This window comes from Aotus nancymaae, unplaced genomic scaffold (genome assembly GCF_030222135.1).
Source record: "Aotus nancymaae isolate 86718 unplaced genomic scaffold, 86718_ANA_hifiasm-v0.15.2.pri h1tg000059l, whole genome shotgun sequence".
NCBI classification, from domain to species: Eukaryota; Metazoa; Chordata; class Mammalia; order Primates; family Aotidae; genus Aotus; species Aotus nancymaae.
This window is the reverse complement of record NW_026988473.1, coordinates 61,214,511-61,235,914: the sequence shown is the minus strand read 5'-3', so window position 1 is coordinate 61,235,914 and position 21,404 is coordinate 61,214,511. Positions and strand designations below refer to the sequence as shown.

Below are 21,404 nucleotides of genomic sequence, written 5' to 3'. Positions count from 1 at the left end.
TAAGTATTTTGTAGGCAGTACTATGTAAATATCCGTTTCCTTGCCAAACTTTCAGTGTATTTAGTTATTTATATCTGTATGGATTTATTTTATTTAATGGGTAATAATCTATTGCTAGCATTATTTGTTTTGGTTCTCAGATTCTCTTTGATTTGACCATAGCGGCCCCATTCGAGTTGGCCTCTGTCAACTTTTGATATGTCCCTATCATCCTTTGACCACTTCCTTGTTTTCTGGCTCAATAAGACATTTTAGGTTCATCTTGTACTTTCTCTATACCAGCTTTGGATTAAGCCATTTCACCAAGGAATCCTCGTGTATTTTTTCAGTGTTAAATGGCACTTAGACTCCAAAATCTGGTTCCTAGATAATGCTTATTGTTATTGGCCCATTGCTGCTCCCAGTCCCTCTCATAGACATAATGAGGAAATGAGGTTCTGACACCCCTATCACAGGCTTTCCCCACTGTGTGGATGCCTTCTTTATCCTGCTTGGGCTTTGGTACCCTATACCAGGGTGCTCTTCCATGACAACTCTTTCTTAACTATGCTTGGCTTCTGACACACTACACCAGGGCACCCTTCTCTCCTGATATGGATGCCCTCATTGCTATACTCAGACTATGATATTCCACACCAGTCCACCTCCCTGCCCCAAATGTGGATGCTCTTTTCACCCTGCTTGGGCTCTAATTCTCTTCACTAGACTACTTGTCTCTTTTTCCTCCCTCTCCTGATGGACTCACCCTGCTTAGGTCTGACCACAATGTTGGGGTGCTCTCATCATGTCTTAGCTAGACTATTATAACACAAAATCCTCCTAACTGATGTCCCTGTTTTCAATCTTCTTGTACCTTTCACATTTCTGCTAGAGTGATCATTCTAAAATATAAGTCAAATCATGTCACTGCTCTGCTTAAAACTTTGTAATAGTTCCCTTTTGCTTAGAGAATAAATTTCACGTTCCTTGGGCTGGCATTCAAGAACCTCTAGTACTGACCCAATGGTACCTTTCTTCCTCATTTTTTATTAATTCCTTGGTATACTGTGCACTCCAACTGTGGCCACCGGCTACTCCTTAGACATACCCCAGTACATTTACTCCTCTGGCTTTTTGCCTTTATCCTCTCCTCTGTCTAGCCTAGCCAATTCTCTTCACTATTTGATAAAATCCCTCAGAGTCCTAGTTCAGATGTCTGCTATGGATGTCAGAGCCTGAATACAGTGAAGAAGATATCTGTAAGAGGAAAGAATTGCCTTGTGAAACCTCTCTGACCTCTATAGTCATAAACGGTCTTCTTTTTTTCTACTTCTGATGGAATATTTACTTCATTCTCCCTCTTTTCACAATAAGCTGTTTACATATCTGTTGCTTCTGATTCATTGGCTGCTCCTTGAATGCACCGAACACAGGGCAGTGTATGTAATAGACACTCAGGGAGTGCTGATGGAACTTGTCAAGGGAATAAATTTTGAGTGGTAAAGTTACCACAGCAGTGAATCTGTTGCTTACATTTGAAGTCCATTCACAGGTCCCACTGAGGTCTGAGAGGCTCTGACTACGAGAAAGGGTTTGGACTCTGGCAAACCCTTGGGTCTAGATATCTGCCCTGTGCCAGAGCTCTTTCTGAGAAAATGATACATTCACACTATTCTCCTCTTTAGTAAATTCCAAGTATGTCCTTAAAAAAATTCTCTACACTCTCATCCTAAATAAAGTAATTCCTAGCTACAGGAATATGGGTATTTAAAGCTGCAAATAATAGCAGTGACATCATCCTACCAAGAAAGCCTGCCCCAAATTGTCTGAAGGTCAGCATTGCGACGTGTCTCCTGAAAGCTTGTCTCTGCAAAGACACTCAGTCTGTCTCTGCAGAGACACTTAAGCTGAAGTGTCAGTAAAGAAGGGTTTTAGACTTTGTCAGTGACTTACCAGTCTGCACTTTTTGGGGCTGTGTGGGAAGCATCACAGGCTAAGTTCCTTGAAGCATGTGGGGTTTCTAGAGAGGAAGAGAAAGATAGGAGGTTCCAACCCCACTTGCTCCAGCCATAGCAGCATCTTGAACCTCTCTTTTTCTGCTCATTCATTCTTCCAGGCCTTTGTCCAGGTTTCTTTTTCTACCCTGAAATTGAAGTGTCTGATTTCAAAGCCTAGTTTTTGTGTTTGATAATCATTGCACTGAATGGTTAAAAAAAAAAAAAAGATTGCTCATTTTGCTTTTCCTGTCAGGTTTTCAGTCTCATTAAAATAATTTCAAAATTGAGATCAGAACATTTTCTAGTAGACAGATTCAATTTGTGCCTTCACAGGGGTTGAATCAAGGTGTACTTACCTGCAAGCCTAACTCTTATTTTGATTTGGCCTGAGATACAGTAGAATGTTCCCAACTTAAGATTAGCACTATTCTGTCTGCCTAGTGCTAATTGAAACTGAAGAGGAAGGAAAGCTTTTATTCTATAATTGTTTGGAGAGCAGCATGGATAACTCCTTAGAATGTGATGAACCTGAATTTTCTAATTCCAGCTCTGATACTTATCACACTTTGGCAAACAATTATCGAGCATTTACTATTCCTTACACTGTGCTAGGCCTGTTCTTTCCCTCAAGCTGCTTATACTTCACTAAGGATAACAGACAATTAGTTTAAGTGAAAAGAGTATAACAAATGTATGTGTGGCAGAAGATAATGGTGGCTGTGGTGGGAGTGGTCCAGGAGGGTGCCACAGAGATAGCTGTGTGACTGGGCCTTGCTTCTGAGGAGAAATCTCAAAGGAGGATATGTAAGAATTAAGTTGGATAATGGGTATGAATGTGCTTTATTAGTTGCCATATAAATGCAGCTCTTTACAACTGTCAATTCTCTTTTTTTTTTTTTGAGACGGAGTTTCGCTCTTGTTACCCAGGCTGGAGTGCAATGGCGCGATCTCGGCTCACCGCAACCTCCGCCTCCTGGGTTCAGGCAATTCTCCTGCCTCAGCCTCCTGAGTAGCTGGGATTACAGGCACGCGCCACTATGCCCAGCTAACTTTTTGTATTAGTAGAGACTGAGTTTCACCATGTTGACGAGGATGGTCTCGATCTCTTGACCTCGTGATCCACCCGCCTCGGCCTCCCAAAGTGCTGGGATTACAGGCTTGAGCCACCGCGCCCGGCCTACAACTGTCAATTCTTATAGAAGGTACCTCTTTTCTAGAAACCTTGGCTGACTTGGTAGAACACCAGAGTTGAAGTCTAAACTTAATTAAAGTGAGAAGAAAGATTTTAGTAGCAAGAAAGATTGGGATTTCATTAAAAAAGAAAAGCAAAAACCTGTGTCTAAAGTTTTTGGAGTCCAAGAGTTCTTAAAATGGGGTATATATGCCTATTAAAATTGTCTTCTACTTTGATGACACAGTGGACCTCAGCTACTTTTGAGTTTATAAAGGACTTACTTATTATCACTTAAAAAAAAAAACCCACTTGTGCAGCTGCAGCATTTTAGATATTTAAAACAGGCTTGCAAACAAGTATGTATCCTATCCAGGAGGATAAAATGAATCAGGACAAGACAGAGAGAAATTGGGCTGCTGAGCCAAAAGATGTGTAATGTTTTTATTTTTTAGATTTGTTTGGGTTCAGTAGATGTAATTATTGAGAGCTTTCTATGTGCTAGGCTTTGTATGAACTACTGAGGGAACAGAGATGAATGAAGCTTTTCATAAACAAAGGGACATATAGTCTGGCTGGAGATACAAGACACCTTAAAGGTGGAGGACTTACTCCATTGGGTGAGGACTGCATCAGAGATGGCAAGTTAGAAGAGATGACACCTGAAGATGAAGAGTTTTGGAGGAAATAGAAGGGGATAACGGGAGACAAGTGTGTTCAATGCAGTGGTAATAGCTTGAACAAAGGATTTAAATAGTACCTGGTACTTAAAGCACCAACATATAAGAGAAAAATTCCTCAGAATTTAATACTGGGATGTAGTAACTGATAAGACTTTGTGTTGTCCCCTTTTTGAAGAGATGGTGAGAACATTTTTAGTTTATTAGTGTTAGTTGTAAGATTTTAGAGTGGAACATTTGTTTTTACTGTACAATATTTTGTGTTCCCCATTTTGTAAGTTTTATTAGGGGCAAAGATGCAATCCCCTAAAGGAGCTAATTTAGATAGTTGCTTCCCAAGCTTCCTTGCTTCTGGGGCCTAGGCAGTGACCTAGGTTTCACCAATTTGATAGGCCCAGAACACACTTGGATTTAGCACTTAAAGACATGAAAGAGAAAGTAACGGGAAACTTTTTTTTTGATGTCAGAGGCAGTAGCATCCCCTGCAAGGTTGGGTTCCTGGCATTGAAGTGGCATTGGTGCTTGTGGTTGCTGCACTGAGGTTAAATTCTTGATCCAGATGTGACAGTGGTACCCATTCTAGCATCTCATGATCAGAAGTAGCTGCAGTGGTTTCCTCATTGGACTAGTTCTGCGGTGTCCTTTGTGCTTTATTTTGGAAGTTTAGCCTTAAGCCTGTTTTAACAACCTTCACCAAATTTTGTGAGCCACCCAATATTCTTTCAGTAAATTGATTTTCACCAGATTCAGATTTTAAATTGATTTTTACCGGACTCAGGGTCTGGTGCTTACATCCAAGAATCCTTTGAGTCAGAGGTCATCAGACTACAGTCTGTGGGGCAAATCTGGCCCCATTGCCTGTTTTTGTAAATAAAGTTTTTTGAAACACAGCTACACACGTTCATTTACATATTGTCAGTAGCTGCTTTTGTGCTATAAAGGCAGAGTTGAGTTTTTGAGACAGAGATGATAGGGCCTTCAAAGCTAAGATGGAGATAGCTGTGGGGCTGGGCCTTGCTTCTGAGCAAGGCCTTTGACTCTACTTTTTGCCTATCAGCCTCACAAGCATCCATCAACAAATTCTATCAACTATTTGGCCTTTTGCAGAATTTTACAACCCTTACCATTTGACCTTTTGCAGAATTTACCATTTGGCCTATTGCAGAGTTTTCCAACCCTTACTTTAATAATGGTTGTCCCTTAACAACATTGAAATGTTTCCTTCATGAGACAATGAGTGTTAATTAGTTTGAGTTTTATCATTTTTTTTTAAATTTTGGCTTCCAGGATGCTCAGAGCAAAATTTGGTCATGAATTGCAAAGCATGGAGTGTTGATACTATGTTGTAATTGTCTCCTACTTTATTACCTGTATTCCATTGATGATTACTATTGTCTTAAGGGATATATGTTTGTGTGTGTGTATATACATTTATATTTATATTTGTGAGCACCTTGAAAGCCATTTTTGTAGTAGACAGGTTATATTGTGTTTTTTTTTTTAGAACTTAAGAGTGATTGCCTGCCTTATTGGGAATATATCAAATTGTGAAGAATATTCTCAGTCTTCCTTTCATATCTACTTAGTATTGTCTTAATTTGCTCAGATCTTTTTTATTCTTCTACTAATAAGAGGAATTTATGGTTAGAGGCCAGTGGCTAATAAGGAATTAATGTTTCAGACTAGTAAGAAGTATCTTTTTCTTGATTCTCTAGTATGCTTCTTGTTTGTATCAGTTAGAAATATTTTCAGCTGTAAGCAGTAGAAAACCTAACAGTGATTTAAATATAAGATTAAATTTTCCTCACTTAACAAGGAGGGAGGAGACCTGCTGCTTGTACAGGATGGGATACAATACCATTTAGAACCCAGGCTCTTTCTCTTTTTCTACTCTGCGAGCCTTTTCCACTTTGTCACTCTGCCAACCTTCGAGTGTGTGCCTTCCACTCTTGTACTTACGACCTCAAGGTTATGAGGCTGTTGCAGCTCCAGAAAGAATTTTTGAGAAAGGAAGGGTCAGGGCGGGGGTTGTGGGGGGCGCAGAGTTAGCACTCCGCCTGTGTCCTATTTTATAATTAAAGCAACCATTTTCCCAGAATTCTTAGAAACTTACTTTCCTGGATAAAGTTAGGGTTGGCAAAATTGGCATGGATGAAGGGATGAATGGATGTTGGTTAGGCATTTGAAAGTCATTTGACTTTAGTGACTTTTTCTTTTTTTTAAAGATGGAGTCTCGCTCTGTAGCCCAGGCTAGAGTGCAATGGTGTGATCTCGGCTCACTGCAATCTCCACCTCCCAGGTTCAAGTGATTCTCTCTGCCTCAGCCTCCTGAGATTACAGGTGCCCGCCACCACGCCTGGCTAATTTTTGTATTTTTAGTAGGGCAGGGTTTCATTATGTTTGCCGGGTGGACTCAAACTCCTGACCTCAGGTGATCGACCCGCCTCGGCCTCCCCAAAGTGCTGGGATTACAGGCATGAGCCACCGTGCCCTGCCTTTAGTTACTTTTTAATATGGATTTAAAAAATGTATTTGTACTCTGTATGATTTTATAAAAATGTGTACTGGTGCCTGTGTTTTATTGGACCTTCCTTATTTTGGGCTGGAGATACAGTAGTAAATGAGGAGATACATTACTTTTCCAGTCTAGAGGTAAGAAGAAATACTATCAAATACTTTCAGTAAATTGGGTAAATGTTTGGGAAGACTTCTGTAAGGGCCATATTTAGGAGTCATTAAATCTGTTTGAGTGATTATAGGAAGCCTTCGTAGAAGTGGTAACAGTTAAGCTGGATCCTAAAGGATAGGGCAAGGGAAAACTTAGGGGATTATGTAGTAACTTATTGCTGTATCTTCCCTGCTGAAGGGTTGACTGGCAATGTTAACACCTCAGAGATTGTCCATTTTATTATTAGATACCTCTGATTATTATAATGTTCTCATAGAATTCTCTATTTCTTCCTCCCTCCCCCTTTGTCTCTTTTTGGTTGGGAAGGCAAAAGGTGATTTGTTTGACATGATGAGAAGAGAACTTTAGGCCACTCTAAGACTGCGTCTGCATTCCTTTGGGATTCTCTGTAGTTTTTTTCTGACTGGTCTTTCCAGCTCCATTTATTCATTCATTCCTTCATTCACCCATTACTTACCTATCACCTACTGTGTGCAAGGAATAGTTCTAAGGTCTGGAGATAAAGACAAAGTCTTTGCCCTTGTGGAGCATTTGTTCCATTGGAGGGAGCCAGCAAATAAGCAAATAAATGTCAGTTGATGATAAGTGCCAGGATACAAATAAAGCAGGATAGGATGGAATAAAGAGTGCTGATAGAGTAGAGGGAGATTTTAAAATCATTTTATAAAGAATGGTTAGAGAAGAATTCTCTGATAAAGTGATCTTTCAGCAGAGACTTGAAGGAAGGCAGGGAATAAGCCATATGGATATCTGAGGGGAAATGTGTTTTCAGGCATAGTCACCATAAGGTACAAAGGCCTGGAGGTAAGAGTATATGTAGCCTGTTGGAGAAAGCCTTTGTGCCTGGAGCAGAGTGAGTGAAGTGGGGAGAAGTCAGAGAGAAGGTCAATGAAGTAGGTAGGCGGCGGGAAGATGCTGCTCTTTGGCGTAAATTGCAATCAATTAGGGATCGTTTCTCAGAATCCAGTTAGAAGTGAGAGTTCAGATAAGTGAGGCCGTCATTGCTGCTTTGAACACCTCAGAAGGGGAGAATGGATTTATCAAGAGTGAAAAAGAAGAGCTTGCTAGGAGTCAAAATAATAAAAAGTCCAGCACTAGGGCTCCTTCTCCTACCAAACGCAAAGACCGGTCAGATGAGAAGTCCAAGGATCGTTCAAAAGATAAAGGGGCCACCAAGGAGTCGAGTGAGAAGGATCGTGGCAGGGACAAAACCCGAAAGAGGCGCAGCGCTTCCAGTGGTAGCAGCAGTACCAGGTCTCGGTCCAGCTCAACCTCCAGCTCAGGCTCCAGCACCAGCACTGGCTCAAGCAGTGGCTCCAGCTCTTCCTCAGCATCCAGCGGCTCAGGAAGCTCCAGCAACTCCCGCAGATCCAGCTCCAGCAGCTCCTCTGGCTCTCCAAGTCCTTCTCGGCGCAGACACGACAATAGAAGGCGCTCCCGCTCCAAATCCAAACCACCTAAAAGAGATGAAAAGGAGAGGAAGAGGCGGAGCCCATCCCCTAAGCCCACCAAAGTGCACATTGGGAGATTCACCAGGAATGTGACCAAGGATCACATCACGGAGATATTTTCCACGTATGGGAAAATTAAAATGATTGACGTGCCTGTGGAAAGGATGCATCCCCATCTGTCCAAAGGCTATGCATACGTAGAATTTGAGAATCCAGATGAAGCTGAAAAGGCGCTGAAGCACATGGATGGAGGACAAATTGATGGCCAGGAGATCACTGCCACCGCTGTGCTGGCACCCTGGCCTAGACCACCTCCCAGGAGATTCAGCCGTCCCAGGAGAATGCTGCTGCCACCACCCATGTGGCGCAGGTCTCTCCCACGGATGAGGAGAAGATGCCGCTCCCCAAGGCGCAGGTCCTCTGTGCGCCGGCGATCACGCTCCCCGGGCCGCCGCCGCCACAGGAGCCGCTCCAGCTCCAACTCCTCCCATTAAGCAGGCCACTGAATCTCTCACCCCTGTAACTTATACCCCACCCAGCTCAGTTTTGTCACTTTTCTAGCCAAAGGAAGATCAGTAGGAAAGCAAACCCCCCACTTGGGCAGGCATAGCGGGCAGCAGGCAGCACCCCTCTGCCGGCTGGGCTCTGGCTGCAGAAGTGCGTCGGTGTGTGTTGTGCCTACCAAGATATACCCTCCGAGTTTCTGGCTAGAAAGCTCACCCATTTTGAGTTTCTGAGAGTCAGTTCAGTGACAGAGCCGCCAGGGATGAGTGAGGCTCGGGGGGCAGGAGGTGGCCAAACCTTGCCCTTGCTGTACAGTGTCCTTTTAGAAAGGGAGCTGTCCTGGGCTTTACTTTAGTGCAGTTGCCAATCCTGTTAGGCCTGGCCTCTCGAGGCCTCTTCTGACTTCCAGGGTCACACACCCCCAGAGAGCCTCTCACCCATGGTAGTTGCTGTGCATGGTTCTCTCTGTCCGTGCACCCATGCACACACCCCACCCCATTGCCCTACTGTGAAACTGATTAGTGAGTTGAGAGCCAGCTTTGCTGGGTCACCATGCAGCCCCAGTTGTGCCTGCCCTTCAGGTTACCTTGGCAACATGTACATTGCTTTTTTTTTTTTTTTTTGCTTTTATTGTACAGTCAGTACTATAAAATTTGGTTGCGTTTTAAAACTTTGTAGCATTTTAGATGACATTGTGTTTGTACTTTGTTGTGTAGAGTGGAAGAATTGTGTTAAATAAATGCAGGATTGGAATGCAAAAAAAAAAAGGTCAGTGAAGTAGCAAGGAAAGATGAGCAGAAGAGGTGGAGGAAGGTAAGATCATATAAGGCCTTGTAGGTCTTTGTAAGGACTTTGCCTTTTATGTTGAGATTGGAGAAGCCACTGGAAGATTTTAATCAGAAGTGAGTGATGTGATCTGAGACATATTTTAAATGGATCACTCTGGGAGGCAAGAATGGATCAGTTAAGAAGGATGTTGAAATAGTCTAGGTCAGAGTTTCCCAATAGTGGTGGTGTTGATATTTTGGGCAGGATAATTCCTTGTTGTGAGGAGCTATACTATGCATTCTAGTATGTTTAATAGTATTGCTGGCTCCCACTTACTAAATGCCAGTAGCACTTACTCAGTTGTTTTAATCCAAAATTTCTCTAGACATTGCCAACTATCCCCTGGGGAGCAGAGCAAATCTACACTCCCCTCCCCAATTCTTCTTCCCCCTATTGAGATCCACTATTGTACACAAAAGTTGCTCATGGTTTGGACCAAGGTAATAAAGGTAAACGTGATGAGAAATGGTTGGACTGTAGAACTGTTTTGAAGGTAGAGTTGATAGAATTTGCTGATGGATGCTTGTGGGACTGATAGGCAAAAAGTTGGCTTGACAACTGAAAGAATAGGATTGCCATTTATTGAGGGGTTGGGGGAGGAAACACCTAAAGGAGGAACAGATTTTGGACCTGTTAAGTCTGACAATCAGTGGCACAGCTTTGTCTCCTATTGTCTTTAAAAATGCTTTTCTTTTTGAGGGGAAGAACTAGATCTTGTCATCTTTGCATCCATAGTGATTCTGTCTGACATGTAGAATATGTTCAATAAATGGTGAATGAATGATGAGATTATTTACTATTTCTAAGAAGGACCAAGTTATTTATTATTTTTTAAACAGCTCATACTTTTTTCTCCTTTGGCCCTTTGTTATTGTGATTCACTCAAGGGAAATTTCAATATCTCTGTGAAAATGTTACTCTTTCTTCCATACCAACCAAAATACTGCCTCTTCCCTGAAACTTTTCCTAGTTCTGCAGGTATAATTAATGTCTCCCTTCTCTGCACTTCTTCGCCTTGTTTGAAATTCAAGTATACTTTGACTTATGACTGGTTGCTTTGTGACTGTCTACCACTAAATAAATTTATTAATACCTTTTTTCATTTCCATCTTTCTTTTGCTTGTTTCTTTACTTGCAGTATTTTTGTAAGCTACTAATATTATTTATTTTATACTCCACCTCATATCTAGATCTAAGGTGCTCTAGATCATCATTACTGAAAGTACACTACAGAGAAAGTGACCTTAACAGGTAACTGGCCTTACCATCTAATTACTACAAGAAAATACGGCATCTCAGATGTTTTATTTATTTATTTATTTATTTATTTATGTTTTATTGCGTTTTAGGTTTTGGGGTACATGTGAAGAACATGCAATGCAAGATTGTTGCATAGGTACATACATGGCAATGTGGTTTGCTGCCTTCCTCCCTGTCACATATATCTGGCATTTCTCCCCATGTTATCCCTCCCCAACTCCCCACCCCTGCTGTCCCTCCCCTAGTTCCCCCCGCCACAGACCCCAGTGTGTGATGCTCCCCTCCCTGTGTCCATGTGTTCTCATTATTTAACACCCGCCTATGGGTGAGAACATGCGTGTTTGATTTTCTGTTCTTGTGTCTGTTTGCTGAGAATGATGGTTTCCAGGTTCATCCATGTCCCTACAAAGGACACAAACTCATCGTTTTTTATGGCTGCATAGTATTCCATGGTGTATATGTGCCACATTTTCCCTGTCCAGTCTATCATCGATGGGCATTTGGGTTGGTTCCAAGTCTTTGCTGTTGTAAACAGTGCTGCAGTGAACATTCGTGTGCATATGTCCTTATAATAGAATGACTTATAATCCTTTGGATATATACCCAGTAATGGGATTGCTGGGTCAAATGGAATTTCTATTTCTAAGTCCTTGAGGAATCGCCACACTGTCTTCCACAATGGTTGAACTAATTTATATTCCCACCAACACTGTAAAAATGTTCCTATTTCTCCACATCCTCTCCAGCATCTGTTGTCTCCAGATTTTTTAATGATCGCCATTCTAACTGGCGTGAGATGGTATCTCAATGTAGTCTTGATTTGCATTTCTCTAATGACCAGTGCTGATGAGCATTTTTTCATATGTTTGTTGGCCTCATGTATGTCTTCTTTTGTAAAGCGTCTGTTCATATCCTTTGCCCACTTTTGAATGGGCTTGTTTGTTTTTTTCTTGTAAATCTGTTTTAGTTCTTTGTAGATTCTGGATATTAGGCCTTTGTCAGATGGGTAGATTGCAAAATTTTTTTTCCATTCTGTTGGTTGCTAATTCACTCTAATTATTGTTTCTTTTGCTGTGCAGAAGCTCTGCAGTTTAATTAGGTCCCATTTGTCTATTTTGGCTTTTGTTGCCAATGCTTTTGGTGTTTTAGTCATGAAGTCCTTGCCTATGCCTATGTCCTGAATCGTTTTGCCTAGATATTTTTCTAGGATTTTTATGGTGTTAGGTCTTATGTTTAAGTCGTTAATCTATCTGGGTGAATTTTAGGGTAAGGTGTCAGGAAGGGGTCAGTTTCTGCTTTCTGCACATGGCTAGCCAGTTTACCCAACACCATTTATTAAACAGGGAATTCTTTCTCCATTGCTTGTTTTTGTCAGGTTTGTCAAAGATTGGATGGTTGTAGATGTGTGGCGTTGCCTCTGAGGCCTCTGTTCTCTTCCACTGGTCTATATCTCTGTTTTGGTACCAGTACCATGCTGTTTTGATTACCGCAGCCTTGTAATATAGTTTGAAGTCAGGTAATGTGATGCCTCCAGCTTTGTTCTTTTTGCTTAGAATTGACTTGGATATGTGGGCTCTCTTTTGGTTCCATATGAAGTTTAAGGTGTTTTTTTCCAGTTCTATGAAGAAGGTCATTGTTAGCTTGATGGGGGATAGGGTTGAATTTGTAAATTACTTTGGGCAGTATGTTTATTTTCATTATATTGATTCTTCCTAACCATGAGCATGGAATGTTTCTCCATCTGTTTGTGTCCTCTCTTATTTCGTTGAGCAGTGGTTTGTAGTTCTCCTTGAAGAGGTCCTTTACATTCTTTGTTAGTTGTATTCCTAGGTATTTTATTCTCTTTGTAGCAATTGTGAATGGCAGTTTGTTCTTGATTTGATTTTCTTTAAGTCTGTTATTGGTGTATAGGAATGCTTGTGATTTTTGCATGTTGATTTTGTATCCTGAGACTTTGCTGAAGTTGCTTATCCATTTCAGGAGATTTTGGGCTGAGACGATGGGGTCTTCTAAATATACAATCATGTCATCTGCAAATAGAGACAATTTGACTTCCTCCTTTCCTAATTGAATACCCTTTATTTCTTTTTCTTGCCTGATTGCTCTGGCTAGAACTTCCAATACTATATTGAATAGGAGTGGTGAGAGAGGGCATCCTCGTCTAGTGCCAGATTTCAAAGGTAGTGCTTCCAGTTTTTGCCCATTCAGTATGATATTGGCTGTGGGTTTGTCATAAATAGCTTTTATTATTTTCAGATACTTTGCATCAATATCTAGTTTATTGAGGGTTTTTAGCATAAAGTGCTGTTGAATTTTATCAAAGGCTTTATCTGCGTCAATTGAGATAATCACGGGGTTTTTGCCTTTGGTTCTGTTTATGTGGTGAAATATGTTTATAGACTTGCGTATGTTGAACCAGCCTTGCATCCCTGGGATGAAGCCTACTTCATCATGATGGATAAGCTTTTTGATGTGCTGTTGCAATTGGTTTGCCAGTATTTTTTTTGAAGATTTTTGCATCTATTTCATCATGGATATTGGCCTGAAGCTTCTTTTCTTATTGAGTCTCTGCCAGGTTTGGCATCAGGATGATGTTGGTCTCATAAAATGATTTGGGAAGGATTCCCTCTTTTTGGATTGTTTGGAATAGTTTCAAAAGGAGTAGTACGAGCTGCTCTTTGTATGTCTGGTAAGTATTTGGCTGTGAACCTATCTGGACCTGGGCTTTTTTTGGTAGGCTATTAATTGCTGCCTCAACTTCAGACCTTGTTATTGGTCTATTCAGGGTTTCGACTTCTTCCTGGTTTAGGCTTGGGAGGATGCAAGTGTCCAGGAATTTTTCCATTTCTTTCAGGTTTACTAGTTTATGTGCATAGAGTTGTTTGTAATAATCTCTGATGGTGGTTTGTATTTCTGTGGAATCGGTGGTAATATCCCCTTTATTGTTTTTTATTGCATCTATTTGATTATTCTCTTTTCTTTTTTATTAAGCTGGCTAGTGGTCTATTTTGCTGAACTTTCCAAAAAATCAGTTCCTGGATTTATTGATTTTTTAAAGGGTTTTTTGTGTCTCTATCTCGATCAGTTCTGCTCTGATCTTAGTTATTTCTTGTCTTCTGCCAGCTTTTGAGTTTTTTTGATCTTGTTCCTCTAACTCTTTCAATTTTGATGATAAGGTGTTGATTTTGGATCTTTCCTTGCTTCTCATGTGTGCATTTATTGCTATATATTTTCCTCTAGACACTGCTTTAAATGTGTCCCAGAGATTCTGGTATGTTGTGTCTTTGTTCTCGTTGGTTTCGAAGAACATCTTTATTTCTGCCTTCATTTCATTGTTTATCTAGTCAACATTCAAGAGCCAGTTGTTCAGTTTCCATGAAGCTGTGTGGTTCTGAGTTTGTTTCTGAATTCTGAGGTCTAATTTGATTGCCCTCTGGTCTGAGAGACTGTTATGATTTCCATTCTTTTGTATTTGCTGAGGAGTGATTTACTTCCAATTGTGTGGTCAATTTTAGAGTAGGTGTGCTGTGGTGCTGAGAAGAATGTATATTCTGTGGATTTGGGGTGGAGAGTTCTGTAAATGTGTATTAGGTTTGCTTGGTCCAGGTCTGAGTTCAAGTCCTGGATATACTTGTTAATTTTCTGTCTCGTTGATCTGTCTAATATTGACAGTGGGGTGTTAAAGTCTCCCATTATTATTGTGTGAGAGTCTAAGTCTCTTAGTAAGTCATTAAGAACTTGCTTTATCTATCTGGGTGCTCCTGTATTGGGTGTATATATATTTAGGATTGTCAGTTCTTCTTGTTGCATTGATCCTTTTACCATTATGTAATATCCTTCTATGTCTCTCTTTTTTTTTTTTTAGACAGAGTCTCGCTCTCTTGCCAGGTGCCAGGCTGGAGTGCTGTGGTGCAATCTCGGCTCACTGCAACCTCCACTTCCTGGGTTCAAGCAATTCTCCTGCCTCAGCCTCCCGAGTAGCTGGGACCACAGGTGGGTGCCACCACACCCGGCTAATTTTTGTATTTTTTATTAGAGTTGGGATTTCACTATGGTCTCGATCTCTTGACCTCGTGATCCACCTGCCTTGGCCTCCCAAAGTGCTGGGATTACAGGCTTGAGCTACCGTGCCCAGCCTCTTTGTCTCTTTTGATCTTTGTTGGTTTAAAGTGTATTTTATCAGAGACTAGGATTGCAACTCCTGCTTTTTTTTTTGCTCTGCATTTGCTTGGTAAATCTTCCTCCATCCCTTTATTTTAAGCCTATGTGTATCCTTGCATGTGAGGTGGGTTTCCTGGATACAGCACACCAATGGGTTTTGGCTTTTTATCCAATTTGCCAGTCTGTGTCTTCTGATTGGGGCATTTAGCCCATTTACATTTAGGGTTAATATTGTTATGTGTGAATTTGATCCTGCCATTTTGATGTTCCCTGGTTTTTTTGCCCATTAGTTGATGCAGTTTCTTCATGGTGTCGATGCTCTTTACCATTTGGTAGATTTTTGGAGTGGCTGGTACTGGTTGTTCCTTTCTATGTTTAGTGCTTCTTTCAGGAGCTCTTGTAAAGCAGGCCTGGTGGTGATGAAATCTCTGAGTAATTGCTTGTGTGTTAAGGATTTTATTTCTCCTTCGCTTATGAAACTTAGTTTGGCTGGATATGAAATCCTAGGTTGAAAGTTCTTTTCTTTAAGGGTGTTGAATATTGGCCCCTACTCGCTTCTGGCTTGTAGGGTTTCTGCTGAGAGATCCGCCTTGAATCTGATGGGCTTCCCTTTGTTGGTGACCCGACCTTTCTCTCTGGCTGCCCTTCGCATTTTCTCCTTCATTTCAACCCTAATGAATCTGACAATTCTGTGCCTTGAGGTTACTCTTCTTGAGGAATATCTTTGTGGTGGTCTCTGTATTTCCTGGGCTTGAATGTTGGCCTGCCTTGCTAGGTTGGGCACGTTTTCCTGGATAATATCCTGAAGAGTGTTTTCCAGCTTGGATTCATTCTCTGCGTCACATTCAGGTACACCTATCAAACGTAGATTAGGTCTTTTCACATAATCCCGTATTTCCTGGAGGCTTTGTTTGTTTCTTTTTACTCTTTTTTCTCTAATCTTGCCTTCTGGTTTTATTTCATGGAGTGGATCTTCGACCTCTGATATCCTTTCTTCTGCTTGGTCAATTCGGCTATTGAAACTTGTGTATGCTTTGTGAAGTTCTTGTGTTGTGTTTTTCAGCTCCATCAATTCATTTATATTCCTCTCTAAGCTGTTTATTCTTGTTATCATTTCGTCAAACCTTTTTTCAAGGTTCTTAGTTTCTTTACATTGGGTTAGAACATGTTCTTTTAGCTCACAGAAGTTTGTTATTACCCACCATCTGAAGCTTGTTTCTGTCAATTCATCAGACTCGTTCTCCATCCATCCTTGCTCCCTTGCTGGTGAGGAGTTGTGATCCCTTGGAGGAGGAGAGGCGTTCTGGTTTTGGGTGTTTTCATCCTTTTTGCGCTGGTTTCTTCCCATCTTTGTGGATTTATTTACCTGTGATCTTTGTAGTTGGTGACTTTCAGATGGCATCTCTGAGTGGATATCCTGTTTGATGATGATGAAGTTATTTCTTTCTGTTTCTTAGTTTTCCTTCTAACAGTCCAGCCCCTCTGCTGTAGGACTGCTGAGGTCCTCTCCAGGCCCTGCTTGCCTGGGGATCACCTACAGCAGCTGCAGAACAGTAAGGGTTGCTGCCAGTTTCTTATTCTGCTATCTTTGTCCCCAAAGGATACCCACCAGATGTTAGTCTGAGCTCTCCTTTATGAGGTGACTCTTAGTATATACGGGGGTCAGGGAGCTGCTTGAGGACACAGTCTGTCCTTTATAGGAGCTCAAGTGCTGAGCTGTGAGCTCTGTTGTTCCGTTCAGAGCTGCTGGGCAGGTACATTTAAGTCTGCTGCAGCAGAACTCATAACCACTTTTTTTCCCTGGTGCTTCGTCTCAGGAAGGTAGGGCTTTATTTATAAGTTTCTGTTGTGCCTCTGCCTTTTTTCAGGGGTGCTCTGCCCAGTGAGGAGGCAGCCTTGTTAACAGTCTGCCAGCAGAGGCATTGCTGAGCTGCTGTGGGCTCCACCCAGCTGCCATGGGAACTTCCCTGCAGTCCTGTTTATAGGGGTATAATTAGAACTGCCTTGGCAATGGTGGCCCGCCTCTATAATGGCAGATTCTCTCTGTAATGGCGGACTGCCTCAGCAATGGTGGGCTGCCTTGGTAATGGCGGACTGCCTTGGCAATGGCAGACCACTTCAGCAATGGTGGACTACCTTGGTAGTGGTGGACTGCCTAAGTAATGGCGGACGCCCCTCCCCCACACAGCTGGACCATCCCAGGTTCAGCTGTGCTTGCTGTGAAACTCTCTGGAGCGTTTCAGATTGCTGTTCTTTGTGGGGTTGGGACCGGCCCAGCCTGATCACCTGGCTCCCTGCTTCAGACCCCTTTTTTTTCAGTTGAACAGGTGACTCTGTCTCCCAGGTGTTCCAGTCACCAGTTGAAATGGCGCCCAGATTTGTGTGAGTTCTTGTGCGGAGACCCAGTCCACCGGCTGAAACAACCGCGCTGGAGACTCGAGGTGCTTTTTTGCCCGGGAATGTCCTGGTCTGGCTCCCTGTTTCATTCTCCTTTTTTTTAGTTGAACGGGCAACTCTGTCTCCCAGGCGTTGCAGTTGCCAGTTTAAAAGGTGCCCAGATTTCTGTGAGATTTTGTGTGGAGACCCGCTGCGCTGGCTGAAACAGCCGCACTGGAGAGTTGTGGTGCTTTTCTGCCTGGGAATCTCCTGGCCTGGCTCCCTGTTTCAGTCCCTTTTTTATCAGTTGAATGGGCAATTATGTCACCCAGGTGTTCCAGTCGCCTGTTGAACAGGCACCCGGATTTGTGTGAGGTTTTGTGTGGAGACCCACTGCGCCAGTGAAATAGCCATGCTGGAGACTCTAGGCACTTTTCTACCCAGGAACCTCCTGGCCTGGCTCCCTGTTTCAGTCCCCTTTTTATCCGTTGAATGGGTGGCTCTGTCTCCCAGGCGCTCCAGTTGCCAGCTGAAACGGCACCCGGACCTGTATGAGTTTTTGTGCCAAGACCCACTGCGCTGGCTGAAGCAGCCACGCTGGAGACCCGTGGCGCTCTTCTGCCTGGGAATCTCCTGGTCTGTGGGCAATAAAAATCCGTCTGGAAATGCGGCTACCACTCACCCTCCATGCTCTCGCTGGGAGCTGCAATCCAGAGCTGCTCCTACTCGGCCATCTTGGATCCCTCTCAGATGTTGTTTTAAATCCAGCATCATCATTGTTGACTGATGATGATCATTCCTTGTACATTTAACTGGTTGTGTTGGGAGATTTATAATTTTCATTTAGCACATATATTGTTTTAAAAGTTGTCATTACAGAAGAACCCAATAAAAACAATCATTTTCAAATCCTTTAGGCACTTCAGTCACACTAGCATCAGTTGTAAGCCATTAGATTGAAAGCTGTAGTCTCTAAACAAAACCAAATTTTTGAATTAATATTGATCATTAGATTTTACAATAGAGTTAGCAGGAGTTGCAAACTCATATGCCTACAGAGGAGAGATAAAAAGGCCTGGTTAGGCTTAAGATGACTACAGAGACATAACATTGTCAAGACGTAAAGTCTTGACTTTTTAAGTCAAGACTTAAAAAGGCCTGGTTAGGCTTAAGATGACTACAGAGACATAACATTGCTGGCCAATGTCCATGGGTTATAAGAATAATTTGTTAATTATTTACTTTGAAAACCAGAGGACTATTTAAATGAAAGGAGTTATTGTACTTAAAACATGTTAACTGCTAACTTGTGTAACTTCAGCAAGTCATTTGAGATCTCCAATATTTAATTTCTTTGAATGTACAGCATCATCTCTAACGTTGCTTTTACCTCATTTGATTCTGTCAGTAATAAATAAAACTGCTGGCATCTTACCAATATGCCTCAATTTCATAAGTATTGTGTTTCATCAGAGGGAACTAAACTTAGCCAAGTTTCCTATAGCAGCCCCCACCATTGAAAGAGAGAGAGACAGTATATGAGCCAGCTAGTTAACCAAACCAGCATTTGGTTTTTCAGAACTGAAATCTAAAATAGAAGATGTCTGAATTTGATCCTTCCTGCTGAAGATATTAGTGGTTTTGCCTAATACTGTTCATAGATGTTTTGTTGCTTCATCTACCTGATCTCATTTATTTTGTTCAGTCATTTTTCTAGTGCAGCACTTTATAGTTTTATATTTGCCAACTTCCCCTGTTAGTGGTGATTTCCTGGAGACATAGGCCATTTCTAGGTCATCTTTAATCCTCAAAACCTGGAACAGGCAAGAGCACATGATAGATGTTTGAAAAATCTTTTAAGAGATGACATACCTATTAGCTTTGTAGGTGGCAAAAACTGAAAGAGAAAACTAATATTTAGATGGTAGAGAGTGAACTCTCTGAAATGATGGGCTGAAGCCAGCAAGATAAAATTTAAGAGGAAGACAGTGAAGTTCTGCATTTTAACTCTCAAAGAAATGGCAACATATGGGCAGCCTGGAGGAGACTTAGCATGATGCTATTCTTATGAAAATGGTGATTTTGGCTGCTGAAGCTCAGTGTCAGCCAAAGGCATTGCAGTGTATAAAAATCTAATGCAACTTTGGACGGAATTATTGGAAGTATTAAGTACAGTTAAAGGAGGTGATAGTTCCACTATGTTTGCAGGGGACAGACTGCACTCAGAGTATCATGTTCCCCTCAATACCAGGCAATAAGAGGATCATTGCAAACAGGGCTCTATTTAGTAGAGGCTGCTCTAGATCATCACTACTGAAAGTATAGTGTGAACTGTTCCCAGCCTACAATGAGGTAAGCATAGAAATTGAGAGTACTTAGAAATCTTTATAGCAATTTGTCAGAGTAATTTTATGTCTAATGAATCTAATAAAAAGGAAGATAAGCTTTATTTTGTATGTCTTTGTTTCTTTCTCTTTTTCCCTTGATACTTTTCTTTTTCCTTTTTATTTTAATGGACTTTATTTTTTAGAGCAGTTTTAGGTTTATAGAAAAACTGTGTAGAAAATGCAGAATTGGGCCGGGCGTGGTGGCTCACTCCTGTAATCCCAGCACTTTGGGAGGCCGAGGTAGGCAGATCATGAGGTCAAGAGATTGAGACCATCCTGGCCAACATGCTGAAACCCCGTCTCTACTAAAAATAGAAAAATAGCTGGGCATGGTGGCACATGCCTGTGGTCCCAGCTACTCAGGAGGCTGAGGTGGAAGAATCGCTTGAACTCAGGAGGCGGAGGTTGCAGTGAGCTGAGATTGTGCCACTGCACTCCAGCCTGGTGATAGAGCAAGACTCCATCTCAAAAAAAAAAAAAAAAAAAGAGAAAATGCAGAATTGGCTGGTCATAGTGGCTCATGCCTGTAAACCCAGCACTTTGGGAGGCTGAGGTGGGTAAATCACCTGAGGTCAGGAGTTTGAGACCAGTCTGGCCAACATGGTGAAACCCTGTCTCTACTAAAAGTACAAAAAATTAGCCAGGTGTGATGGCATGTGCCTGTAGTCCCAGCTACTTGGAGATCGAGGCACAAGCATTGTGTGAACCTGGGAGGCAGAAGTTGCAGCGAGCTGAGATTGTGCTGTTGCACTTCTGCCTGGGCAACGAGAGTGAAACTCTGTCTTAAAAGAAAAGAAAAGAAAATGCAGAATCTCTCTTTCCCCATTTCCTCTATTATCACCATCTCATTAATGTACAGTTGATGAACCAATATTGATACATTATTATTCACTAAAGTACATAGTTTACATTAGGGCTTACTCTTTGTGTTGAGTAGTTCTACAGGTTTTGACAAATGCATAGTATTGTGTATCCACCATTATAGTATCATGCAGAATAGTTTTATACCCTAAAAATGCCCTGTGCTTCACCTATTTATTCCTTAACTGCTAACCCCAGCCTTTCAAATCCCTAGCAGCCACTTACCTTTTTACTGTTTCTATAGTTTTGCCTCTTTCCGAATATCATGTAGTTGGAATCAGCCTTTTCAGACTCGCTTCTTTTACTTAGACATCTACATTTCAGGTACTTCCATGTCTTTTTCTGGGTTGATAGTTCATTTCTTTTTTTACTGAATAATACTCCATTGTATAACATACCACAGTTTATTCATTAAATCTTGAAGGACATCTTGGTCACTTCCAGTTTTTAGCAATTCTGAATAAAACTGCAATAAACATTCATGAGCAGGTTTTTGTGTGAACGTAGTTTTCAACTAATTTGGGTAAATACCTAGGAATGCTATAATAAGCACACAATATGATGTTTCAGTCAGTAATGGACTACATATATGATATAGCCATCATCACATATTAATGCAACACATTACTCATGTTTGTGGAGATGCTGGTGTAAACAAACCTACTGTGCTCCCAGTCATATAAAAGTATAGAACACATAATTATATATAGTATATTATGCTTGATAATGATGATAAATGACTGTATTACTGGTTTATATATTTGCTGTGCTTTTTATTGTTATTTTAGAGTATATTCCTACTTATAAGAAAAAGTTAACTGTAAAACAGCCTCAGGCAGGTCCTTTGGAAGGTCTTCCAGAGGAAGTCATTGTTACCATAAGAGATGACGGCTCCATGCATGTTACTGCCCCTAAAGAGCTTCCAGTGGGACAAGATATGGAGGTAGAAGACACTAATATTGGCAGTCTTGATCCTGTGTAGGCCTAGGCTAAAATGTATGTTTGTGTGTTAGTTTTTAACAAAAAGTTTAAAAGGTAAAAAAATAAAAATAATAGGTGC

General features: G+C 41.5%; 1 protein-coding gene and 1 pseudogene across 6 annotated transcripts in view; both read left to right on the top strand.

The window, feature by feature from the left end:
* Positions 1-21,404, top strand: part of PAK1 (p21 (RAC1) activated kinase 1) — a 165,728-nt gene that overhangs the window by 53,102 nt on the left and 91,222 nt on the right. The window contains exon 1 of one of the 6 annotated variants that reach the window (XM_064365322.1): positions 14,537-14,552. The exons of 4 other annotated variants lie outside the window; for them this stretch is intronic. The gene's annotated coding sequence lies outside the window, so the exon portion shown is untranslated. Of the gene's footprint in view, positions 1-14,536; positions 14,553-21,404 lie in introns of those variants that run through there. One more of the 6 variants, XM_064365321.1, reaches the window with a different exon arrangement.
* Positions 7,545-8,513, top strand: LOC105728989 (RNA-binding protein with serine-rich domain 1-like; annotated as a pseudogene).